At 35.4% G+C, this 22,860-nt stretch overlaps 1 protein-coding gene across 1 annotated transcript in view; it reads left to right on the top strand.

Moving 5' to 3' along the window:
* Window positions 1-17,906: 17,906 nt before the first annotated feature.
* The window catches only part of LOC150105508 (PAT complex subunit CCDC47), a 300,186-nt gene continuing 295,232 nt past the window's right edge, over window positions 17,907-22,860 (top strand). Inside the window, exon 1 of the mRNA XM_090394850.1 lies at window positions 17,907-18,089. The gene's annotated coding sequence lies outside the window, so the exon portion shown is untranslated. The remainder of the gene's footprint in view (window positions 18,090-22,860) is intronic.

Here is a 22,860-nt window from a genome sequence, read left to right as displayed (position 1 = left end):
ACCCCATAGTCCTATTTTCATTATCATTAAAGTTAAAAGCTGTATGAAGTAAGCAATTATTTAATTGCTTTCCTATATATATATATATATATATATATATATAAAAAATTACAGAGACTTAAAATTGTACTAACAGAACAAGTATAAAAAACAGTAGCGTGTTTGAAAAAAATGCAAGTATGAGTTCCAAACAAACGAATACTACGCGCTGTCGCGAGTGCGCCAGTACTGAACAGAAGCAACGTGTGCGTCAGAGAGATTGTAACTCAGGCTGTTGTTGATATGAGAGGAATCTAGAGAAATTTCCCTAGATTCAACAATCTTTCTGTCGAGTTCATCGTAGACAGAAAAATCTTGTACACTCCTGGAAACTGAGTAGGAAGATGTTTCTGTTTATATTTGCTAAGTAATGAACGAAGTTTTGGAAGCGTAGTGAATTTTGGAAGTGTGTGATTGCGGAAAGCCATACTATGGACAGATTGCGAAATCCATCCTTCTACGTTTGGATGAACACCGTAGAGATATCTGCTATAACAGGACTAGAGCTAGCGCTCTCTCTAGCCACGTTCTCTTTTCAGCTAACTCAGACGAAAGCCGCCAGCACATTGTAAACTGGACTCAAACTGCTAACATCCGTGTGTGCTACGATGAACTCGAAAGAAAGATTGTTGAATCTAGGGAAATTTCTCTAGATTCCTTTCATATCAACAACAGCCTGAGTTACAATCTCTCTGACGCACACGTTGCTTCTGTTCAGTACTGGCGCACTCGCGACAGCGCGTAGTATTCGTTTGTTTGGAACTCATACTTGCATTTTTTTCAAACACGCTACTGTTTTTTATACTTGTTCTGTTAGTACAATTTTAAGTCTCTGTAATTTTTTATATACTTCTTTGATTGTGATACCTGAGGATGTTCATGTAACGAAACTAGTAAACTAGTAGTATCTTTTTTAAATATATCTTGTCATCTTTTCTCTCGGTAATAGTCATTAAACCTTTTTTTATAATATTCCAACCAAGTAAAAATGAATTTTGAAAAAAAAAAAAAAAAAATATATATATATATATTTATTTATTTATTTATTTATTTGCTTTCTGCTCTTTACAGATTGACAGAATTTCACAACCACCAGCAAAAAAACATAGACATTCAAATGAAAAGGATATTAGACAATTTAAAGAATAATTGGACTGAAAAATTTGGCATGATTAAGAAAGATAATAAAGCATTTTGCATTTTATGTTCCGAATCAGTTGTTTGTAAGACTTCTGTAAAGAGACATTTTGAAACTGTTCATAAGAAATTAAGTAATAAAAGTGAGCAAGAACAAAGAGCATTAATTTCTCGTGAACTGAGTAGGACAAAAAAACAGTCCGATTCTTTGATGAAATTTATTTCATGTAGGCCTAGCTCCAACTTAGTTGCTGCTAGTTTTGAGGTTTCAAAAGTTATTACCCAACATTGAAAACCACCCAGTGATGGGGAGTATATTAAAGAAGCATGGCTGGAATGTGCTCCTTCCCTTTTTGACAATCTTTCAGAAAAGCTAAAAATTATTTAGCGCATAAAGAATTGTCTGTGAGTAGAAAAACAATTAAGGATGGAATACTTAAGTTGGAAAGGATTACAGCAGAACAATTAATATTTGGCTTCGTGTAAGTTCTTTTCTATTTGTGTTGATGGGAGCACAGACATTACATCATCGGTTAGGCTGGCAATCTTTGCTCAATTTTGTAGGGATGAATCACGAAGTATGCGAAGAGAGGATTAAGCATGTAACACTACCTGAGCATATCAGTGGGGTTGAAATATGTAAAGCAGTTATGAACGAATTATCTATTCGACAAACTGGTATTTCAAAAGTGGTATCCGTCACAACAGATGGTGCGCCCAGAATGATTGGGAAGGAAGCAGGATTTGTAAATCTGTTTTCAAAATATGTTGGTCATTCACTGAGAGGTTTTCATTGCATTATACATGAGGAAAATTTATGTGCAAACAGTAACCAAGTTTGTTAATTACATTTCTGCACGTGCTTTGAATAAAAGACAATTTCAGAATCTATTGAATGAGGTGGATTCGGTGTACAAACGACTAATAATACAACAACGTTCGTTGGCTTAGTCGAGATGTTGATCTGAAACGATTTGTTGAATGCCTCGATGAGATAAATCTTTTTTTGACTCATCAACAAATGTGTTATAAAAAATGTATGACATCGTGTAGGTTTGTAAACCGATGTTTTCCGTAGATTTTTACGAACATTTAAATGAATTGAAACTTTAACTATAGGACACGAAAACATCTTCAAATAAACTTGCAGATGTTTTCGTGGATAAATATGGATAATTTTGAAATGCAATTGATTGATTTTCAAAGTAGTTCAATTTGGAAGCAGAAATTTGTTGAACCCCAGAGTTGACTTGGAAAATATCTAAAATGAGCGATTACAGATGGGATTAACAGAGAGAAGTGAGGAAAAATAGGTACTAAGAACTTGGAATGATATCCCGAAATTTTTGTATATTTAAAAACCCTTGTAACAGTATTATTATCCATTTTTGTATCTACATATTCTTGTGAATCATTGTTCTCAGTGATGAACTTTGTGAAGTCTCGTAGCAGGAGTAGACTTACGGATGAAACTAGTAGCGCATGCATATCTCTACAGGTTACAAAATATAAACCTGATATAAATTATCTGTCATTAGTGATGCAGCAGCACAAGTCTCAATGATGCTAAAAAAATAACATGTCCACTAATTTTCTTTCTCTAGTTTTGATTTGATGTTTTCTGTTAAAAATAGTAAAGATTAATTTATGTTTAATATATTATGTAGATAAAATAACAATTTATTTTGTCTGTAATTTTTATGTATTACTCGTAAGGGATTAAGAAGTAATAAATTATATCTTTAATTTTATTTTCTTTTATTGTGCTTTAGTCAAGTAAAACGATTATGAGATTGTGCACTGTTGGAAAAACTTTAAAAAACGTATGTCTGATTGATCTTTATAAATTATTGATCAGAATTATTGTTTACTCTTGCTGATGTCAAAAATTGCGTCTTTAAATTGTGTGGCTTTATATGGCAGCTAGAATTACACTTAAATGCAAATAAAAAATATTCACGCTATCAGCAGGGTAGAAGGACTTTTAAGTACAACTTCCGTCACTAATTTTTACATTCATTCAATCTTACATGACTTACAATATTCTTTGCTTTTACCATTCTAGTGTATTTTTGAATATTTTAAAAGGTCTTCCCAATACTTAAAAGACATCCCCAAAATTTCGGTTGGTACATGAGAAAATTTCGCATCAAAGATTTGCCGATTTTGGCACGCACAGATTTAAACAAATATCATACTACTGTGCGTTTAGGGAGCTGCGACGAAACGCCCGCCAGTCTGACCAGTGGTGACGGTGAGTAAGCCTCAGATTGTCAGAAATGATATACGTCTTTTTGATTTTTTTTGCAGTATTTTTGGTATGTATTGAGAAGGGCGGCAAACTCAGGGACCGCCCCTGCCATCAAAAGCTCAGCTACGCCACTGGATGCGGAGGTATCAAGGCGTTATAAAGAGGATAACTTCCTTATCAATACATGTTAATGTGTTCTTCAATAGCCAAGTAATCTTATGTGCTACCTTAGCAATATGTCCTTTAAACTATCTCTCTGTCTACCACCACCCACAAATCTCTAGCTTCATCTATTTCCTGGAGTACAAGCTATCAATGTGATACACAGCTTGTAATCTATTTATCACAAAATGCGTAACTTTACATTTCTCCAATTTAAACTGACACCCATTAACTTTTGCCAATACTGACAGACTATTTAAATCGACCTGCAAGCTCTCCACATCTTCTTGATTAACTATTATTTCACCTAATTTCGCATCATCAGCAAACAACTGAATATTTCCTTTCAGGTTATTTGCTATTTCAGTGGTCCCAGCATTGAACGTTGTGTCACACCATTAGTCATCTGTTTTCACCTAGATTCTGCCTTTCCATATACCACTTGTAGATATCTGCCCAGCAGCCACCCTCTTATCCACTTAACCAGTGTCATATCCATCCCATTTGTTGTAATTTGCATTAGTTCCATGTGGTATTTGTTATGCCTTTTGCAAAATCATTCAACGGCCGATTTTCTTGAGTTTACGGGATGAAAAACCTGAGTTACCGGGAGGGAAAACCCGCTAGCCCGTGCCAGAGATCGACTAACTCTGGAACCGGTCGAGAAAAGACTTAGAAAAAGTTCCTCTAATCGGCGACTAGATTCGAACGCTTTCGTCGTGCGGTCAAGCGCTGTAGAGTGCAAAAACTACTTCTATTCAGCTACACAGGCTTCCGATCAATGGGACACCATGGGAAAACTGTATGTTGGAACATGGTATTAGTAATGACTAGTCCATGTCCTAAGAGAAATCCACAGGAAATTATCATTAGCTTTTTCTCGAAAATTTCCCTACACATTTGACTGGTATTTATCTTAGGACATGGACTAGTTCACAAGGGTCAACTCCCATATATGTATATACTGTCCACAACAATTTCTTTCCTTGCAGCTTATGCTTAATGATACCACTTGTCCATCTAACTCCTATTTACCCTTCCCATCTTAGGTATACAATTTAATATTGCTTCCTCTAGATGACCCTTAACTATATCCCATGCACTACTAACATCTTTACTGTGGTATTTTATGCCATGGCACAGATTCAAGTTTCTCCCTAAGCTTGTCATAATCACCTTCCATGTAGTTCTACACATACCCCCCTACTTGACAGAATATGCAGGTTTTACAATTTCCCTAGTCCAGATGTGTGTTTTTAATAATTTGTTATTAATTCATATTTACATTCTAATTTTAAATTACAATAAGTACAGTGTAGTATAAGTATAGTATAGTGTATATATGTTTGGATAAAATATCAAAATTATGGTAAAAGTTAAAAGTTTGTGTGTGAGCAAGAGCCATCTCAGCTCAGGCTTTAACGATTCTTTTGGTTGAATAGATTTACATTCGAATCATGTCTAGGTCTTTCGACTGATAGTTGTAAAGGCATTTAAACTTTTAGTTTGTCTTGCAGGAAAAAAGCCCAGAAGCTGATGGGAATAGACAAATAGCAGCAATTAGTTTTTAAGCCAAGTTACTTGGCAGACAATATAACCTAACACAAGTTTACATACAGTCTGAAACCTGTATGTCTGAAGAGTTTGCACACACTGGGACAATGTGTGTTTTTGTGTAAACTCTCCAGAATATCCTTGTTCCGAACTTAAAAAAAAAAAAAAAAAAAAAATTCTGTAATATATATGAAAAGAAACACACTTACTGCTAGTTATGATATAATAGTAACACATTAAAGATTATATATATATATATATATTCAAAAATTCAATTCTGATCAGTATAATTGTATATGAACATCAGAGAGAATTAATGTCAACAAGGTCACATGCAGTGGCGGCTTGAAATAGTGGGGGGTACTGCAACTTTCGAAATATACATAAAGACTATAAGTATAGTGTATATATGTTTGGAGAAAATATCAAAATTATGGTAAAAGTTAAAAAAAAAAATTAAACATGAAAAAATATTGTTTATTATCGATAAAATTAAACAGTTTGGTATAATTCAAAATTACTTAAAAATAAAATCCATAATCATAACCCCAATAATGTTCAAAAATAAAAACTATAACAAATGTTATGTCTTTAATTGTAATGTCCAAATATTTAAAGAGACGGAGTAAACACGCTAAACACTACGAACACTCTACTACTGAAGTAGAGCGTTCGTAAACTGAATATAAACAACAGTGGAACTAAGGCTCTAAATAGAATCTTACGCGTAGCAATATGACACTGTGATAAACACAGTGCTGCTAGCATCCTTCGCTCTCCTAAGTGCAACAAGATAGATTTTTATTATTTTCCAATAATTACTCCAAACCTCACAAAATTTCTGATTCGTAATAATCACTATTGTTATTATCGAAAAATTATAAATGATATGAAGAGGTTGCTTTGTATTTTTGAAGAGATGAATCACCTTTTGGGAAATAAAACAAAAGTTATCTACATTGCACGATGGTTCCGCTTTTTTTTGGGGAGGGGATATATATATATATATATATATATATATATATATATATATATATATATATATATATATATATATATATATATATATACATACAGTATATATTTATGGCTACTCCCGACGATTGGGAATATTTTTTAGCATTTTGGTTACTTTTCATTGTAATTTTTATTCATTTTAACCTATTCCGGAAATGATGCTCTAGAGACATGGAAGCCACTTCAGGCCTTGAAATAAGCAGTGCTGTGGTCTCACCTGAAAACAATTACAGACATCCATGCTCACAGCTCGTTGGTGGGAGAGGGTATGCTATCTAGTTAGTTGTTAACGTCATGATATTTCTAATTATAGTTTTTTTTTTTTATGGGTCACAAGAGAAATCATTAATTACGTATTTCACTTTGGGAGCATGTTTCTATATATATATATATATATATATTTTTTTTTTTTATTTTTATTTTATTTTTATTTTTTATTTTTTTCAGTGAAGAAGGCTAAATCTACCCTATATATATATATAATGAAAAGCCTTTTTATGTCACGTTTTTTGAAACGTTTTGAAACTCAGGGGCAGAGCCGAGCCTAGAGGTATTTTCACCTGAGGCAGGGTGATAAATTTTTGCCCATATGTATATAGTTTTTTTTTTATTTATTTCTAATAAGTATTAAATAAAAATAAATAAATAAATCATTTTGGGAACAAAATAAATTTATTAATTATTAAATAAAAAAGTCACAGAACGCAGTAATATTACAATAGTAGTAGGAACATAAAATTACACATATTAAAAATAAAATCACACCAACCTTAACAAAAGAAAAACAAAATAAGTATTACACATGAGATTAATTAGAATATTACAAATTTTTCAGTAATTTAATTTAATAATAGAGACAAAATAATATTAATAATACTTATATAAATAAATGCCCAATATAAAATCTTTTTTTTTTTAAGTTTTATTTTTCTTGCTTTTAGTGAAGCCAATTCATCAATTATTTTATCAAAATTAATTTGTTTTGTAAATTCCTGTTCGATTGATGAAATTGCCATATTTGACAATTTTTCCTGAGCAAGTGACGATCTTAAATATGTTTTGATAATTTTTAGTTTACTGAGGCCTCTTTCACCAGAAGCTACAGTAACAGGCAGTGTTAGGACCATTCTCAATGCAACTTCTAAAAACTATTCATGAATCGTTTTTAAAAGATCTAAACTTGTAGCTGCTTTGAGGTCTGGAATTAACGTCATTGCCTGATTTTTGAAACTGATTATTTCTGATAATAATTCTACAGAATTTATATCGTTTGGATATTTAAGGGATAAATCACAAGCTGCTTTTTTTAAATTTTCTGTATCCATCGACATCAATTTTTCACCTGTTAAAAATTCGAAGTCAGACGAAATCCCATATAGCTTTTCATATCTCCATCCAAGTTGTGTTATTAAAATATCTATTACTCCTTTCATTTCTACTGTAAATAAATATTTATCATTATAAGGAACTGATTGCTGAGATTGATCTTCTAATTTAATAATTTGGCTTCGTTTGTTTTCAAAATCTGTAGACGATTCCATTTCTGAAGCCAAATTTTCACTCTTAGAAAAAATATTTTCGCATATTGTGTCTCTCATTTGCTGCAAGGAATTAGATAATCATTCTATTAAACGTGAAGCTTTAATTATAGTTATCGTTTTTGATTGCAAAGCTTTGTTTATTTTATCAACTTCGTGTAATATTAAATTCCATGTAGATAACGTACAAAAGAAGTTAAGATTTATTTGTTTCAATATGCTTTTAATTTCAGCGCATTGCAATGATTGCTCATTTTTAAAATCAATTAATATTTTATACCCTTGGGGTATTTGTTGGTGCAATTCCTTGATGGCATTTGCTCTTGAGGCCCATCGTGTGTCTGCATGACCTTTTAAAGTTGTTTTTAATACAGACATTAGTTTATTCCATCTAGTCGTCGAATTCACAAAACACGTATAAAGTCTCTGAACGATTCCGAAAAATGTAATCATGTTAGCATTTTTACAAACCAAATTAAGGCTGTGAGCCGCACAACGAATGTACATAGCTTGTTCATTTTTTTGAGACATTATGGCTTGTACTCCATTATAAACACCCGCCACGATCGCCCCATTGTCATATCCTTGACCTCTAACGTTTAGAATATCGAGTCCATCTTTTCTAATTTATTGACAATTTCATAGGCTAAACCGCTACCAGTTTTTTTCTTTTATCGCTATAAAATTTATAAAGCTTTCTTCAATCGTAATAGAATCGTTCCTAATAACTACATATCGAATAAATTGGCACATTTGTTCGTGGTGCGATACATCAGGTGTACAGTCAGATATCAAGGAAAAGTATTTCGATTCTTTAATTCTAGAAAGAATTTCAGTTCGAACATAGTTCTCTAAGAGTAAAAGAAATTCGTCTTGAATCTTATTAGATAAGTATGAAAAAACAAACCCCTTCTTATGATTAGCAACATGTTCTGCGATGGTCATATTGTATCGGCTTATTAATTCAATCAAGTTTAGAAAAATTCCAGCATTCGGATTACCAATAATTTCTTGCGTACCTCTAAGAGGTAAATTATTCTTTGCACAAAATAAAATTACATCCAACACAACACGTAAAGTATTTCGCCATATTTCCTTTTCTGTCCGTATTGCTTTTTGCAATAAATCGTCTATAAAACCATCAGTTTTAAGTTTATTTTCAAAGCATTTCCAATGGAGATACGCGTCACAATGAGATACAGAATTTTCATGATCGGAAATTCGATTTAGATTTTTCCAATCTTTAAATCCTCGGCTTTGATTGCAAATGGCAGAATCCGTTTTACCTCCTTTACCAAAAAGGATACATGGAAAACAAAATATCGACATAGATATTTTTGAAAAAATAAGGTAGATACGATTTCCCTAAAATCTGCGTCTTCTCCTTGTTCTGGTCCATGTTCAATTAGAACACATCTAATTTTATCGGTAATAGGCGGCATGAAGGAGGATCGTTGAAATTAATAGAATTAAATACCTCTTTTTCTTGTTCTGTCGAATTTTCTCGTATTTCAATTTCTTCTTCTTCAACTACCTTCCTTTTTCTTGATCTTCAATGGTAGTGTTTTCTTCAAATTCAATCGTCTTTTCTTGAGCCTCGACCAGTACTGTCTCGAGTATACTGCTTGTATTTGAATCACTCGGTTTTTCTAGCCAATTTTGCAACTCTATTACACTATGTTGATTTGTTTCATTTCTCAATTTTCTTCTTTTCCTATATTCAGCACCACTGGGTTTTCTTGACGCATTAGTTCATCTGAAAAAGAAAACTTATATATTTGTAATGTAATCACTTTTGATTACATTACAAATAAAAATGGAAAATAATATTGCAGTCGTAATATAATGTAACATACAGTGAAACATTTTTACAAATTTATATAATAGAAAACTTACCTTAAGTTTAACGTATTTAAAATAATACCTTGTGCTCGCTGTCATACTAGCACACTGCACAAATAATGCACATTAATGTACAACGAACATGCCCAAACTCGCGTACCATACCGCTTACTAGGGTGATATCATACGAGGAAACGAGTGTATCGAGCGAGAGCATCCGACGTAAATCGTTAGTTTGCTTAAAGTATTTGACAAACATTGCAAGATACATTTGGCTTTTTATTTTTATTTTTATTTTGCAAGTTATTAATTTTCATTTTTCACCAATTTGCCGCCCTTTCCCATTGCTCACGTGAGGTAAGTGCCTCGCTTGCCTCACCCTTGTCCCGGCTCTGCTCAAGGGGGTTACCCTGAGTTTCAAATCTTCAAAATTCGAGTCATCAGAATTCAAGGAGAACTGGCCTACCAGTCCAGAACACGGGGATGGGGGGGAGCCGTAGATGCCATGGGAAGCGTATTCCCCCCTAGTATAAAATATAAAATTTCTTAGTGTCATAAAATACTAGTATTGAAGGAAAACGTAAAGACAAGCATTGCAGCCGCAGATGGCAATTTAGCTTATGATGATAGGATTTATGTAATTTTATTATCTATTTTTTAAATATAATTACTCAAAAGTGCACCTATAGTCTTCAGCTAGCCTCTGCAAACGATAGCAGCGTACAAGATGTCTTTACTATGCAAGAAAAGTGCAGCGATTTTCGAAATTCAATAACTGAAACACTTCACTTTTTAAATTACTTTAGATAAAAATATATCATGCCTGGATGGGTATCCAAATGTGCAGGACAGAAAAATAGTGAACGGTTAGAAGAATAAATATTCTTAAATATTGTGCCCTATCTCCCTAACTATTATTATATATTTTATTCTCCAGAGCCTGTGTAGCTCAGTGGATGTGGCGTTTGCACACAACGGCGCTTGGCCGCACGAAGGAAGACTTGGTTTCGAGTCTAGTCGGCGACTAGAGGAAATTTTTCCAAGCCTTTTTCCGAACACCTCCCGGAAACTCGGGTTTTTCGTCCTGTAAACTCAAGAAAATCGACCGTAGAACCCACATTATTTCAGACATTAAATATATTGTGTTAGGGCTAGAGACCACGAGATGGCGGCACATTTGAGCCGTCTCTCTTCACTGCGTACCACTTAATTAGTGATAGCCTTGGGCCATCTATCTCTGATTGGGTACCAGTGGAGATTGAACTGCCCACTCAGTCTCCAAAGTTAGATAGGGCTAAATGGCCTTGCCATTTAGCCCTATCTAACTTTATATACGGGAATAAAAAGGCGTTAGCTGATTTTTTTTAATTATAAATTCTATGAACAGTTAGAATAGTTAATTGGAATATGTAAATAGCTATATATAAATATTAGTTGGAAATCACTATTATTCCTAAATATTCTTAAATACGATGCCCTTTCTTCTTAACCACCCTGTCCGAATTTTGTAAAAATTAATATTCTATCTACAGAGTCTACAGTATCTAACTAAGAAAGACTATTAATAACTTTATATGGTATAAAAAATTACGAACGTTAAATACAATAGAAATAATAAAGAATACATAAAATAATTCTTTTTTTTTTAAATATATGGGAAAGAGATGACAATAAGATTTAAAATTTTCTTGCAAAGAATGTTCCTGCGATTAATTTTCCACACGATGAATTGTCGGCGATGAATTATGCGGACACGAGTGGGAAATTCATTCTTCACCAATAGCCAATCAGAGATAGCTAGCATAAGACTATTACTAATTATAAGCGCCATCCATGAAGAGACGAGAGACACGTCCTGTCACCTCTTCATTCATAAGCTTAACATACTATGTCAAGGCTATCCAAAGCACTGCCCATAGGCCGTATGAGGCCCGCCGTGCGATTTTGTGCAGCCACCTGTGAGTTTTATTTTCACGAGCGAAAAATTAAAATAACAATTTGAATCGAATGCGTAGTAGATATTTTAATATTATCACTAATCGATAATCTCGATGTTGGTAAATTTATTTGGTGTTTTTACATCACTATGTACCCACGTATTTTTCAAATCTTAGATGAGTCAAAGAAGCTTTCTTACACTGTTTTCTTCCATCGCGCATGCTCCCGGCGCTGACGGGAAAAGTGAGCGGGCAATTTTTGTTGTTCTTTTGTTCAACTTTCGAGGGTTGTGTCTCCGCTGATCACCAAATTACTAGATGCGCATTGTGATGTGGTTCCCGGATAATTTTGTTTTCTAATGCAGCCCTCGGATTATCTAAGGTTGAATATCCCCGAACTATGTTATTGTGTGAAAAATTTTGGATTCTACGGTCGATTTTCTTCAGTTTCTGGGACAAAAATTCGGAGTTTGCGGGAGAAAACGCCCATTTTCTTATGCCAAAGATTGACTAACTGTAACTAGTCGAAGAAAGCTTCAGTAAAGTAGGTCTATTCAGTGACTAGACTGGAAGTGCTTCTTTCTTTGGGCTACCTGCCACAGAAAATGCAAGCGCTGCTTGTACTGAGAATATTTTATTCAACAAATACCACATATATACGCCATAGAAAGTAATATCAAAAAAATTAAAAATAAAATCAGGTAACGCCTTTTTATTCCAGTATATAGGGAGTAGGCGAGACCGTTTAGCCTTATCTAACTTTTGGAGACTGAGTGGGCATTTCAATCTCCACTAGTACCCAATCAAAGATAGCTGGCCCAAGGCTATCACTAATTAAGTAGAACGCAGTGAAGAGAGATGGCTCAACAAGTCTTGCCATCTCGTGGTCCCTAACCCGAACACTCGTATTTAATGTCTGAAATAATGTGGGTTCTAGGGTCGATTTTCTTGAGTTTATAGGACGAAAAAGCCGAGTTTATGAGAGAAAAAAACCGCTTGCCAGTGCCAGATAATAATATTTACATCATCATCATCATCATCATTATTATTATTATTATTACGTGACACCTCCAGAGAGTCCAAGGACTCATCTTGGGATGACACACTGCTCTATTCTGCTAAATACATCTAACACTCTCCACTACTGTGACTATCTGTAGTCTTACAAGTCATTGTGATTTATATAGGAGCGAACAAATTAATCTGCACAAGCCCAATGTTTGTGAAGTTTTTGGTTTGGGTTTAGTTTTTGTCTGAGTTGTATTTTTAATAATGTTAAAAGTTAACGGGAGCCTTTGTAGCTCAGTGGATGCGACTTTGTACCCCACGGTGCTTGACCACACGAAGGAAGACTTCTTGGTTTCGAATCTAGTCGGCGACTAGAAGAAATTTTTCTAAGCCTTTTTTCGGCCGGTTCCCGAGTTGGTCGATCTCTGGCAAGCGGGTTTTTCGTCCCGTAAACTCAAGAAAATCGACCGTAGAACTTACCTTATTTCAGACATTAAATACGAGTGTCAGGGTTAGGGAGCACGAGATGGCGGCATTTGTTGAGCCGTCTCTTTTCACTGCGTGCCGCTTAATTAGTGATAGCCTTGGGCCAGCTATCTCTGATTGGGTACCAGTGGAGTTTGAACTGCCCACTCAGTCTCCAAAAGTTAGATAGGGCTAAAAACGGCCTCTCCTACTCCCTATTACGGGAATAAAAGGGCGTTAGGTGATTTTTTTTTGATGAAAGTTAACGTTAGTAGTGTTTTATTCCTTTTATATGGCAATTAAATGGATGCATCTCCATGAAAGAGTCCAAAAATATGTGCACTTTTTCAGCACATCCATGACTTAAAGACAAATTGGCAACGAGTACGATGTTGGTTTGGGTACTGTTGATGCGATTTTAAATAGGTTTAGGGAGACAGGCATCTCTTCTGCTGACAGAAAAGAAAAATGTGGGGAGAGAAAGAAAACCTACACTCACCCAAGATCGTTTACTATAGGAGAAGCAAAATAAACCTAAGATTGTCTGGTGCGGACCTAAATCGAGACCTGGCAGCGAGTAGGATGAATGTTTCTGTCATGACAGTCCATCGAAGAATTTTGGAAGCAGGGAATTCTACCTACAGACCAAATAAGAAACAACTCTTCATGAAGGATGTACAAAAAAGAGGCTGTAATGGACTAAAGTGTACAAAGTTTGGGCTACTGAGTAGAAGAAGGGCATATTCTTAAATGAGAGCCATTTCTCTAGTGAAGGAGAGCGAGTCTTCTACGTTCGCAAATCAGAGGCTGAGAAGATTTCTTCCTTCCACCTTCAAGAAGTTTCTAACAAGCATCTAAAAGATGTTCTGGTGATGTTTTACACATGATGGTCCAGGATCATCTGTGCATGTTGACAGAAGTAGTGCACTCAGGATTTAATCTTGGAGGGGGGAGCACTTAAGATATTTAATCTTGGGGGGGCAGAGTGGGGTAAACAATTTGAGAATGCACACTACATTGCACAAGACCCATGACCTATGACTGAGCATCTGCAGTGATCGCCAATACATGATAGCTGTGATCTCCTCTGGCCCGGCTAGGACAAATGAAGTAGCGCTCGGTCCTCAAGAGCACTACTTCGTTCGCATTGCGTTCACAGCGGCCGTGATTCCCGAGAGCTATACGATATTCCCCACCTTATGTTGCCGCTAATTCATAAGTAGCATAAAAATAGAAGAAACAACATAAATAAAAAGAAGAATTTTAATTAGGAAAAGATTTTTGGAAAATTATCTAGTGTTTTTTCCTTTTTCTTTTTTTTTGGAGGGGGAAGGGCCCCTTGGCCCACTCCCTGGCTGCGCTACTGGTTGACAGTATGATGAAAGGTGACCAACACATAAAAATATTAGAGAAAAGAGTGGTCCCAGAGATCTAGAAAGAAAAATACTTTATCTTCCAATAGGATCTCAGTTCGTGCCACACTTAAAAAAAGTGAGAGTTCCTAAAAAATCACAACATCCAATTGCATCAGTGGCCAGGTAACTCTCCTAGAATTAACCCAACAGAAAATTTGCCGGCCATAGTGTAGAAAGAGACTTGGAAAATTAAATAGTGATATTCTATGTTGGTAGAACCCTTGCCTATGCGAATTAATAAACTTATTAGGTAAAGTGGGAGTTAATTTTTGTACTTTTTTTTGCGAAATTAATTAATTATTTTTTTTAAAAATGTGAGTGTTCGGATTAATTTGTTCGCTATGTGTAGATCAGTAGAAGTGGTGTTTGCACTCGACAGCGCTTGACCGCACGAAGAAAGGATTTGGTAGTTGAAATCTAGTCGCCGACTAGAGGAAATTTTTCTAAGCCATTTTTTGACCGGTTCCCGAGTTAGTCGATCTCTGGAAGAAAATAGCGGGCTTTTTTACCGGAAACTCGGGTATTTCGTCCCGTAAACTCAAGAAAATCGACCGTCGAACCCACACTATTTTCAGACATTAAAAATATTGTGTTAGGGACCACGAGATGGCGGTACTAGCTTGCCGCCTTCTGCACTGCGTACCAATGAATCAGTGATTGCCTTGGGCCAGCAATCTCTGATTGGTTACCAGTGGAGATTGAACTGCCCACTCAGTCTCCAAAAGTTAGATAGGGTAAATGGCCCTGCCTACTCCCTATACGAGAACAACATAAGCATTAGCTGATTTTTTTTGTTTTTTTTGTAAGATCATTCCTGCTTTTGTTTGACCTTTTTTTTTTAATTACTTTATGTTCAAGACTTATTTCTTATTAAATTTGTGACACCTTTCAGATTTCCGATGGTTTTTTTTTCTAATTACATAAGAATAACTACATTCTTAATGATTTTAGCACACTGTTATTTAATGACACGTTATGAGTTCTTAAAGTGTAGGTTCTGTTTTTTGTGATATAACTTTGTATATTTTATTTCTACTCTTTAAGCCTGAGCTGCAAAAAAAAAAAAAAAAAGAAACAATTGTTGATGAAATTTAAGGAGAAAGGTGATCTGCAGGCACACGAACAGTATAAAGTACAGGCCCGAAGGGTAACTAGTGTAGTAAGAAAAGCAAAAGCAGATTATGAAAGGAAATTAGCAATGCAAGCTATAATGAATCCCAAACAGTTCTTTCGATATGCTACAAGTAAAAGAAAAAAATATATACGGCAAAATAATTTTAAAGAATGCCGATAGCTGGGAGGTAACTGAATCAGATGAAATAGTAGAACTACTATGTGAACATTTTGCAAGAGTATATCATCCAGGCTGTGATATTGCAGGAATGAGAGAACGAATGGCTGATGCAGAAATTGAAGTGAATGAAATGGAGGTGAATAATATATTACAGAATCTTAATGTAAATACATCTGTGGGATTGGATGGTATACCAGCTCGAGTGTTACGTGAAGGGGCAAAAGGAATTGTCAGTTCCCTTGACCATTTTCAGCTCTGGGTTAGTCCTGAGGGGATGGAAAAATGGGAAAATAGTTCCATTGCATAAAGGAGGTTCCAAGACTGCTGTTGCAAAATTACTGACCGATCAGGAATAGTTGTCAAGGTTTTGGAGATATTAGTCAAGAGCAAAATACAAGAATGGATAGATGAAAATGGGAAACTGTATGGAGGATAGCATGGTTTTGTGAAGGGTAGATCATGCCTCAGTAACTTGTTCACGATTTATTATATCCTGTCAAAGGTCTTAGCAAAGTCAAAGGACTTTGCTAAGACCTTTGACAGGATACCACATGGAATTCTTATCAGTAAATTGCAGCATATGAAAATGGATATAGAGTTGGTGAGATGGATAGGAGTGAGGTTGAAGAGAGATATCAGAGAGTAGTTTATTCTAGAGTGGAGTCCAAAAGAATGCCTTACTAGTGGTGTGCTGCAGGGTTCTGTTCTTGGACCACTGCTATTTAATTTGTTCGTTAATGATATGGGAAAGGATCTGAGAGGAACTGTTCATTTATTTGCCAAAGATACAAAGTTGGGTAGAGCACATGAGTGAATGCACATGATGCCAAAATTTTGCAGGATGATTTAGATAGATTGGCAGTGTGGGCTAATGAGAATGGATGTCAGTTTAATGTAGCAAATTGTAAGGTTACGCATTTTGGAGTGAAAAAATTAGCAGCAGTATATCACATTGGTGGAACTGTACTCCAGGAGGTTGACGAAGCCAAAGATTTGGGTGTGTTGGTAGATAGGGAGTTGAAGTTTAGGAGACTCATAGCAAAAGTGGCTAAATCAGATCACTTGGTTACTGAAGCATATTGTGACGAGCAGAGACAGCAGGTTATTGTTCCTCTTTATCGAGCCTTGATAAGACCCCATCTTGACTACTGTGTGCAAATCTGAGCTCCAGGGTTTCTTGGTGATGGGGAGGAGGTATTGAGAATCCAGAGGCGAGTGACCAAGATGATAGCTGGTCTATGCAGTTCCGGATTTACGTATAAGCTAAAAAAGCTACAGCTTAGGGCCTCGCAATCTGCCGGGGCCTCAAATAATAAAAAAAAGACCAGCTGATGTAATTTAAAACAGTAGGGGGCCTAGGGGTTTTGTATAGCTTATGGCCTCTGCAAGTCTAAATCCGGCCCTGGGTCTATGGAATGAACCTTACGCGAACAGGTTAAAGATCTGTGGGTTACGGAAATTGGTTGATAGGCAGAAAAGTGGTAATATGATTGATGGGTTTTTACAAGATCAATTCAGAGAAAATTTTTCGGAACAGATCTGGTGATGGGAGAACTAGGAGCCATCCATGGAAACTGAGCAAAGTGTAGTTATCAAGGGCTTAGAACTAGGTTTTTTTTTACTTGAAGAGTGGTGAATGAGTGGAATAAGCTGCCAGAGTTTGTTGTGGGTTCCATGACTGTGAATGAGTTCAAGGCGGGGTATGATAGATACTGAAAGATATGAAAGGTATGAAAGAGTGGTGAATCAGTGGAATAAGCTGCCAGAGTTTGTTGTGGGTGCCATGACTGTGAATGAGTTCAAGGCGGGGTATGATAGATACTGTGCGAATTCCGAATAGTTGTTCTTGATATGATGTTTAGGGCCTCCCTCGATGAGTCTAAGGACTCCTTGGAGTTGACCGTAATAATAATAATAATAATAATAATAATAATAATAATAATAATAATAATAATAATAATAATAATAATAATAATAATAATAATAATAATAATAATATCCTGCCCATGCTCTGTGTTCTTTTATCACCCTGATTAATAAATTGAAGAATTATAATACATTCAAATACATCAACTGCATATTTCAAGCTATTTAAAAAATACACAGACCTTTTTTTTTTTTTTTTTTTTCAAGATTGCAATGCGAAATGTTGGGTTAAGTTCTCTCAAATATATGAGAAAGAGAAGCCAGAGGAAGTTTATTATTCTTTTTTTCTTCTTCTCTCGATAACTATAAAATTTGTGTGAACGTTGGCATTTACCACAGGGATGGTGTGCATTTTGGACGTCGGCGAGAATTTGTTAAACTGTGATATATATAAAAAGTATTTTAATATTTATTTAGTAATATGCAAAGTTATTATGTAAAAGAGATTATTGAAACATTACATAGGAATATTTAAAAAGACTAACTTGAATTCTTATAGAATATGTAAGTATGTAGGACATGTGTTTATAACTGATTTTCAACCTTCAAGCATGTGAGATTTCGTAAATTTGTTATCAAAAAATTATATTAAGAAATTTGCATATTATGTTCGCTGTACGTTCATTTCCGATTTTATTGTTTCGAATATTAAAAATAATTTTTTTCGGCTTTACTTTTTAGGAAAATTATATAAATAATTAACAGATAGTTTGCGAATTAATTTATTGGACCTCCTAGATGAGTCTTTGATAATAATAATTTTACTTATCTTGGCGTGTGTGTATACGAGGAGGGCTGTGCCAAGTTCGGATAAATACCTAGAACAAAAATGATATTTTCAAAAATATCATTTTTGTTCTAGGTGTTTATCAGAACTTTACAAACCGAAATGATATTTTTGAAAATATATAAATACCTAGAAAATATTCTAGGTGTTTATCAGAACCCCTCCCCCCACGTATATACTTTTTATATTGAATCCATACAGGAGAGGTCAGCAGACCTATAACTACATAAGTGCCATGTGTGGGGTGCAGATGAGGACTGAGATAGAAGTTTTTATCCCCCCCCCCCCCCTCTATCTTTCAAAGAGCTGCAAATTGTAATTGCTTAGGAATACTTAATGAGGAAGATTGTTCCAAAGAACAGAGGTGGACAGAATGAAAGAGAAACAAGAGAAGCAATTTGCTGTTTGCAGTTGCACAGTGAAGGGATGCTGGGCATCTGCTACTCGAGTATTAACAGGTGCAACTGAAAGTTAAGGAATAATGGTTGCCAATTCATTGGAGCAGTTGTCTATGAAAGTACCTGTAGAATATACACACAATGCTGAAACACTGTATCTGTGAGATAGAGGTTGAAGTGAATCTGTAAGAGAGGGATCAACAATGAGCCTAATTGCTTGCCTCTGGGCAGCATCCAGGATTTTAAAGGAAATTTTAGGTCAACCACCTGAAACTTATGAGCAATATTCTAGATGTGGGTGGTTTTGAGATTTATATATAGTAAGGAGTTATAGTTTGGAGATGTTAATGTCAACTCTTTGCTTTATGCAGATGATGTTATACTTCTAAATAAATCCTCTACGAGTCTGCAAGATTCCCTGACTAAATTAAATAACTGTTGTAATAGATATGGTATGAAGGTCAGCAATAACAAGACAAAGATAATGAAAATAGCCAGAAGCATTGAAAATGTCAACTGCATTGTGAATGGACAACCTGTGGAACAAGTAAAACATTTCAGTTACTTAGGTATGATATTTAGTGAAGATGGTAAATTAAATATGGAAATAGACAACAGAATCAACAAAGCTGGTATGGTAAGAAGTCAATTGAATAAATTCATTTACCACAGGGAATACGAGAGAAATTAGTCGGAACACCAAATTAGCTGTATACAAGACGGTGTTCAAACCAGTTTTAACTTATGGATCTGATCTGAGAGCTGGGTTAGAAGTAAAACACTTGACCAAAGACTAGAGACTGCAGATATGAGAGTCCTGAGAAAGATTAGGGGCACGAATAGATGGCATCAATGACAATATCATATTAAAAACGAGGATATTAGGAAAGGACTAGACATTGTCAGCATCCAGGAATGCGTTAGCAGAGCTAATCTCAGGTGGCATGGTCACTTAAACAGAATGGGCGAGGAAAGATTAGCAAAACAAGTGTTCTCTGCCAGGTTGGCAGCAAAATGACCCAGAGGAAGACCAAGATATAGGGGGGAGGGGATTGATACAGTAAAAAGTGCCTTAGAGGATAGAAATATAAGATCTGATAATGTTGGAGTTTTGACAAGTAACAGACTGATTAGGAGGAAAATTGTAGATAGAAAGTTAGTAATGATGTAAATTTTTCATGTAGTACTATCATATCCTGTGTGCCCCTTGAGGGTACATGGCAGGAATTTCATGATGATGATATAATTAGGAGTTGGTTGGGTGTTAAATAGTCTTTTGAATGAAAGACTGCCTAGTTTTTTGGATGCTGAGGAGGCTACTGATGCAATGTGCTTATTGTGTTTTACTGAGGAACGGGTAGGTGAACTGAGATCTCTTTTATGATAGAAAACGCAAGACTGTGTCTTGGTGACATTGAACATGACAAGATTGTCCTTGCACCATTGAAGGATAGTCTGAAAATCAGTGTTTAAGGCACTGGTTGTAGATTCTGTAGCCTAGTGGTTTTCAGAGTATATTGAATAGTTTGTCGAATGAGTGGCAAGTACTATCATCAGGAAAGCTGTGGTTAGGATTGATGGTGATTGTGAGTAGGTCATTTATGAACAAGAGAAATGGAGTAATTAATAGGACAGAGCCTTAAGGCACTCCAGCATTGATGGTGAAGCTTGAAGAGAGGGGAGCCAACCCATGACTCAGAACGAGAGCAACTACCCAGTTACAGATGGTGGTTGGGAAACCAAAGAATGGCAATTTGTTAAGCAGGTCACAAAGCCACACAGTTGAAGGTTTTGGAAATGTCAAGGGGCAACGGCACATTTCCAGTGGTGGGCAATGTAATGTGATGTAATGTAATGTACAAGGTCAACTGTGGATCTTGAATGGCAGGACTGGTAGTTGCTGATTAATTGGTGGGCCTCTAAGTAGTAGAGGAATTAGCTATTGATGAGTTTCTCCATTGTTTTGGAGAGGACTGAGAAGATGTCAGTTGGTTGGTAGTTTGATGGTTGCCTTTTATCACCCTTTTTTTTTTTTTTTAAATAGGGTGGATATAAGATTGTTTTCATGCATTGGGTTAAGTACCAGATATGTATAATAGATTATAAGGATGATGCAGCAGGGAGTTAATTCTGGAGCACAATGAATTTTTAGTATCTAAGTTTTTTGGCAGTTTCCTGATTTCTTTTTGTCATAAAACTAAAGCAGTTATACAGTGGATTCTGATATGGTAGGAGGTAATTTCCTTCAGTTATCAATGCAGGAGTTTGAGAAAAAGAGTGATGCCAGGAGGTCAGCTTTATCTTTGGGTGAAGTAATATGGTACCATCAGGATGAAAGAGAGGTGGAAGTGCAGGAGCGCATTTAGGAAACTAGGAAATATTACAGAACTAGGGAAACTACAGACCAATTAATATACCAGGAGTGGTTCTTTAAAGTATTGGAAAAGTTGGTTAAAGGTAAAAATTCAACTGTGACTCTATACTGGGCAGCATGACTTTGTAATGGATAGATCCTGTTTTAGTAATTTGTTCACATTTTATATAAAGTGACATTGGAATTGGATAAAGGAAATGGCTACACCATGATATGGCTGGACCTTGCAAATGCATTGACAGAATATCACATGGTAAACTTACAAAAGTTGGAGCAAAGGATATGAAACTTGTAGCATATGTAACAGACAGACACCAGAAAGTAGTAGATGGTGGAGTGGAATCTCAGAGAATGAGGGTGACATGCGGTACCTGTACTTGGTTCATTATTCCTTAATTTGTATATAAATGATATAAAGAAAGATTTTAAGTTGACTGAGCTATTCAGTTGTTGCTGATGATGCAAAAATGTGGAGGGTGATAGTTTGATAAAGGTGATGTAGATATCTTGCAGGATGATTTAAATAAATTGGTTTTGTGGGTAAAGTATAATAATTGTCAAATTAATGTTGAAAAATGTAAGGTTATATACACTTTGGGTTAAAAAGGTTGCATGTTGTGTATCACATCAATGTTACTAGATTGCAGGAAATTGATGAGGCTAGAGACTTGGAGATAATAGTGGACAGAGTTGAAGTTCAGAGGATATATTGCAAAAGTTGGTAAAATCACTCAAAGGATTACTTTGATGTTGAAGAATTAAGAAGTAACTATACATTTTTTAGGAAATAACAACATATACTAAAATATTAATTATAAAAGACTTCAATTAATACTTTCCTGTATTTCAGCAACATTACATTGCCATCATCAGGGATCACAAAAAACTGATATATGCATACAGGCACTGACCCTAAGCAAATGAGGCTGAAGAAAGGCAACAGAAGTCAGGCCTAGAGTCCCTAAACGATGCCCCCCCCCCATTGGGTCAAATTGGGTAGTCTTGACCATTGGGCTGACAATCTTAGAAGGTGTGCTTCCCAAATTTGAGACAGCCTCATGCACCCTTCTATTGGTTTTCTGTAAACAGAGAATGCCATTGATCCCTCAGGCTGGCATGTAATCAGATTGTCATTTGTGGAAAAGGAAAACAACAATCTCCCATTCCTAGACAGTCTGATTGCTCCCTGACAGTCACTGTTTACAGACACCCTACACATACACTAGATACATTCACTAGCACTCTATTATATAGTGAAACATGTGGAGTATTCATAATTAAAAATTCACATGTATACCACAGTAATTAAATTTTAATAATATGTAGATATTTTGTCTTAAGTATCTTAAGACATCATCTGTACAGTTATTACAAACATTACTAGGGATTACATTTAAAGGAACAGTTAGTGTGCATGCTTATATTAGAATCCTTCTGTGCGCACAGAAGGATTTTTCTGGAACATCCTTCATTTTTCTGGAACACTTAGAAGATAGAATTTTTGCTCTTGAACCAAAACCAAAAATATGGCTACAATAATATGTTGATGGCGTCTTTGCAGTCTGGAGTCTATGTGGTCTGTAAATGGTTGTAAGGTTGAATTCCCTTTCCTTAGGATTCTTGTCAATTTTTAGATTTGTCCCGAACATATGGAATGGTGATAGATTTTGAGTAATCTCTGCTCTGAAGAGGGACTGGAGGGAGGGGGGGATTGCG

Source organism: Typopeltis vanoorti, chromosome 6 (assembly GCF_054136105.1).
Source record: "Typopeltis vanoorti isolate ZY-2024b chromosome 6, IOZ_Tvanoo_1.0, whole genome shotgun sequence".
NCBI classification, from domain to species: Eukaryota; Metazoa; Arthropoda; class Arachnida; order Uropygi; family Thelyphonidae; genus Typopeltis; species Typopeltis vanoorti.
Note: the sequence above shows the minus strand (reverse complement) of the source record. Positions and strands in the feature narration are given on the sequence as shown.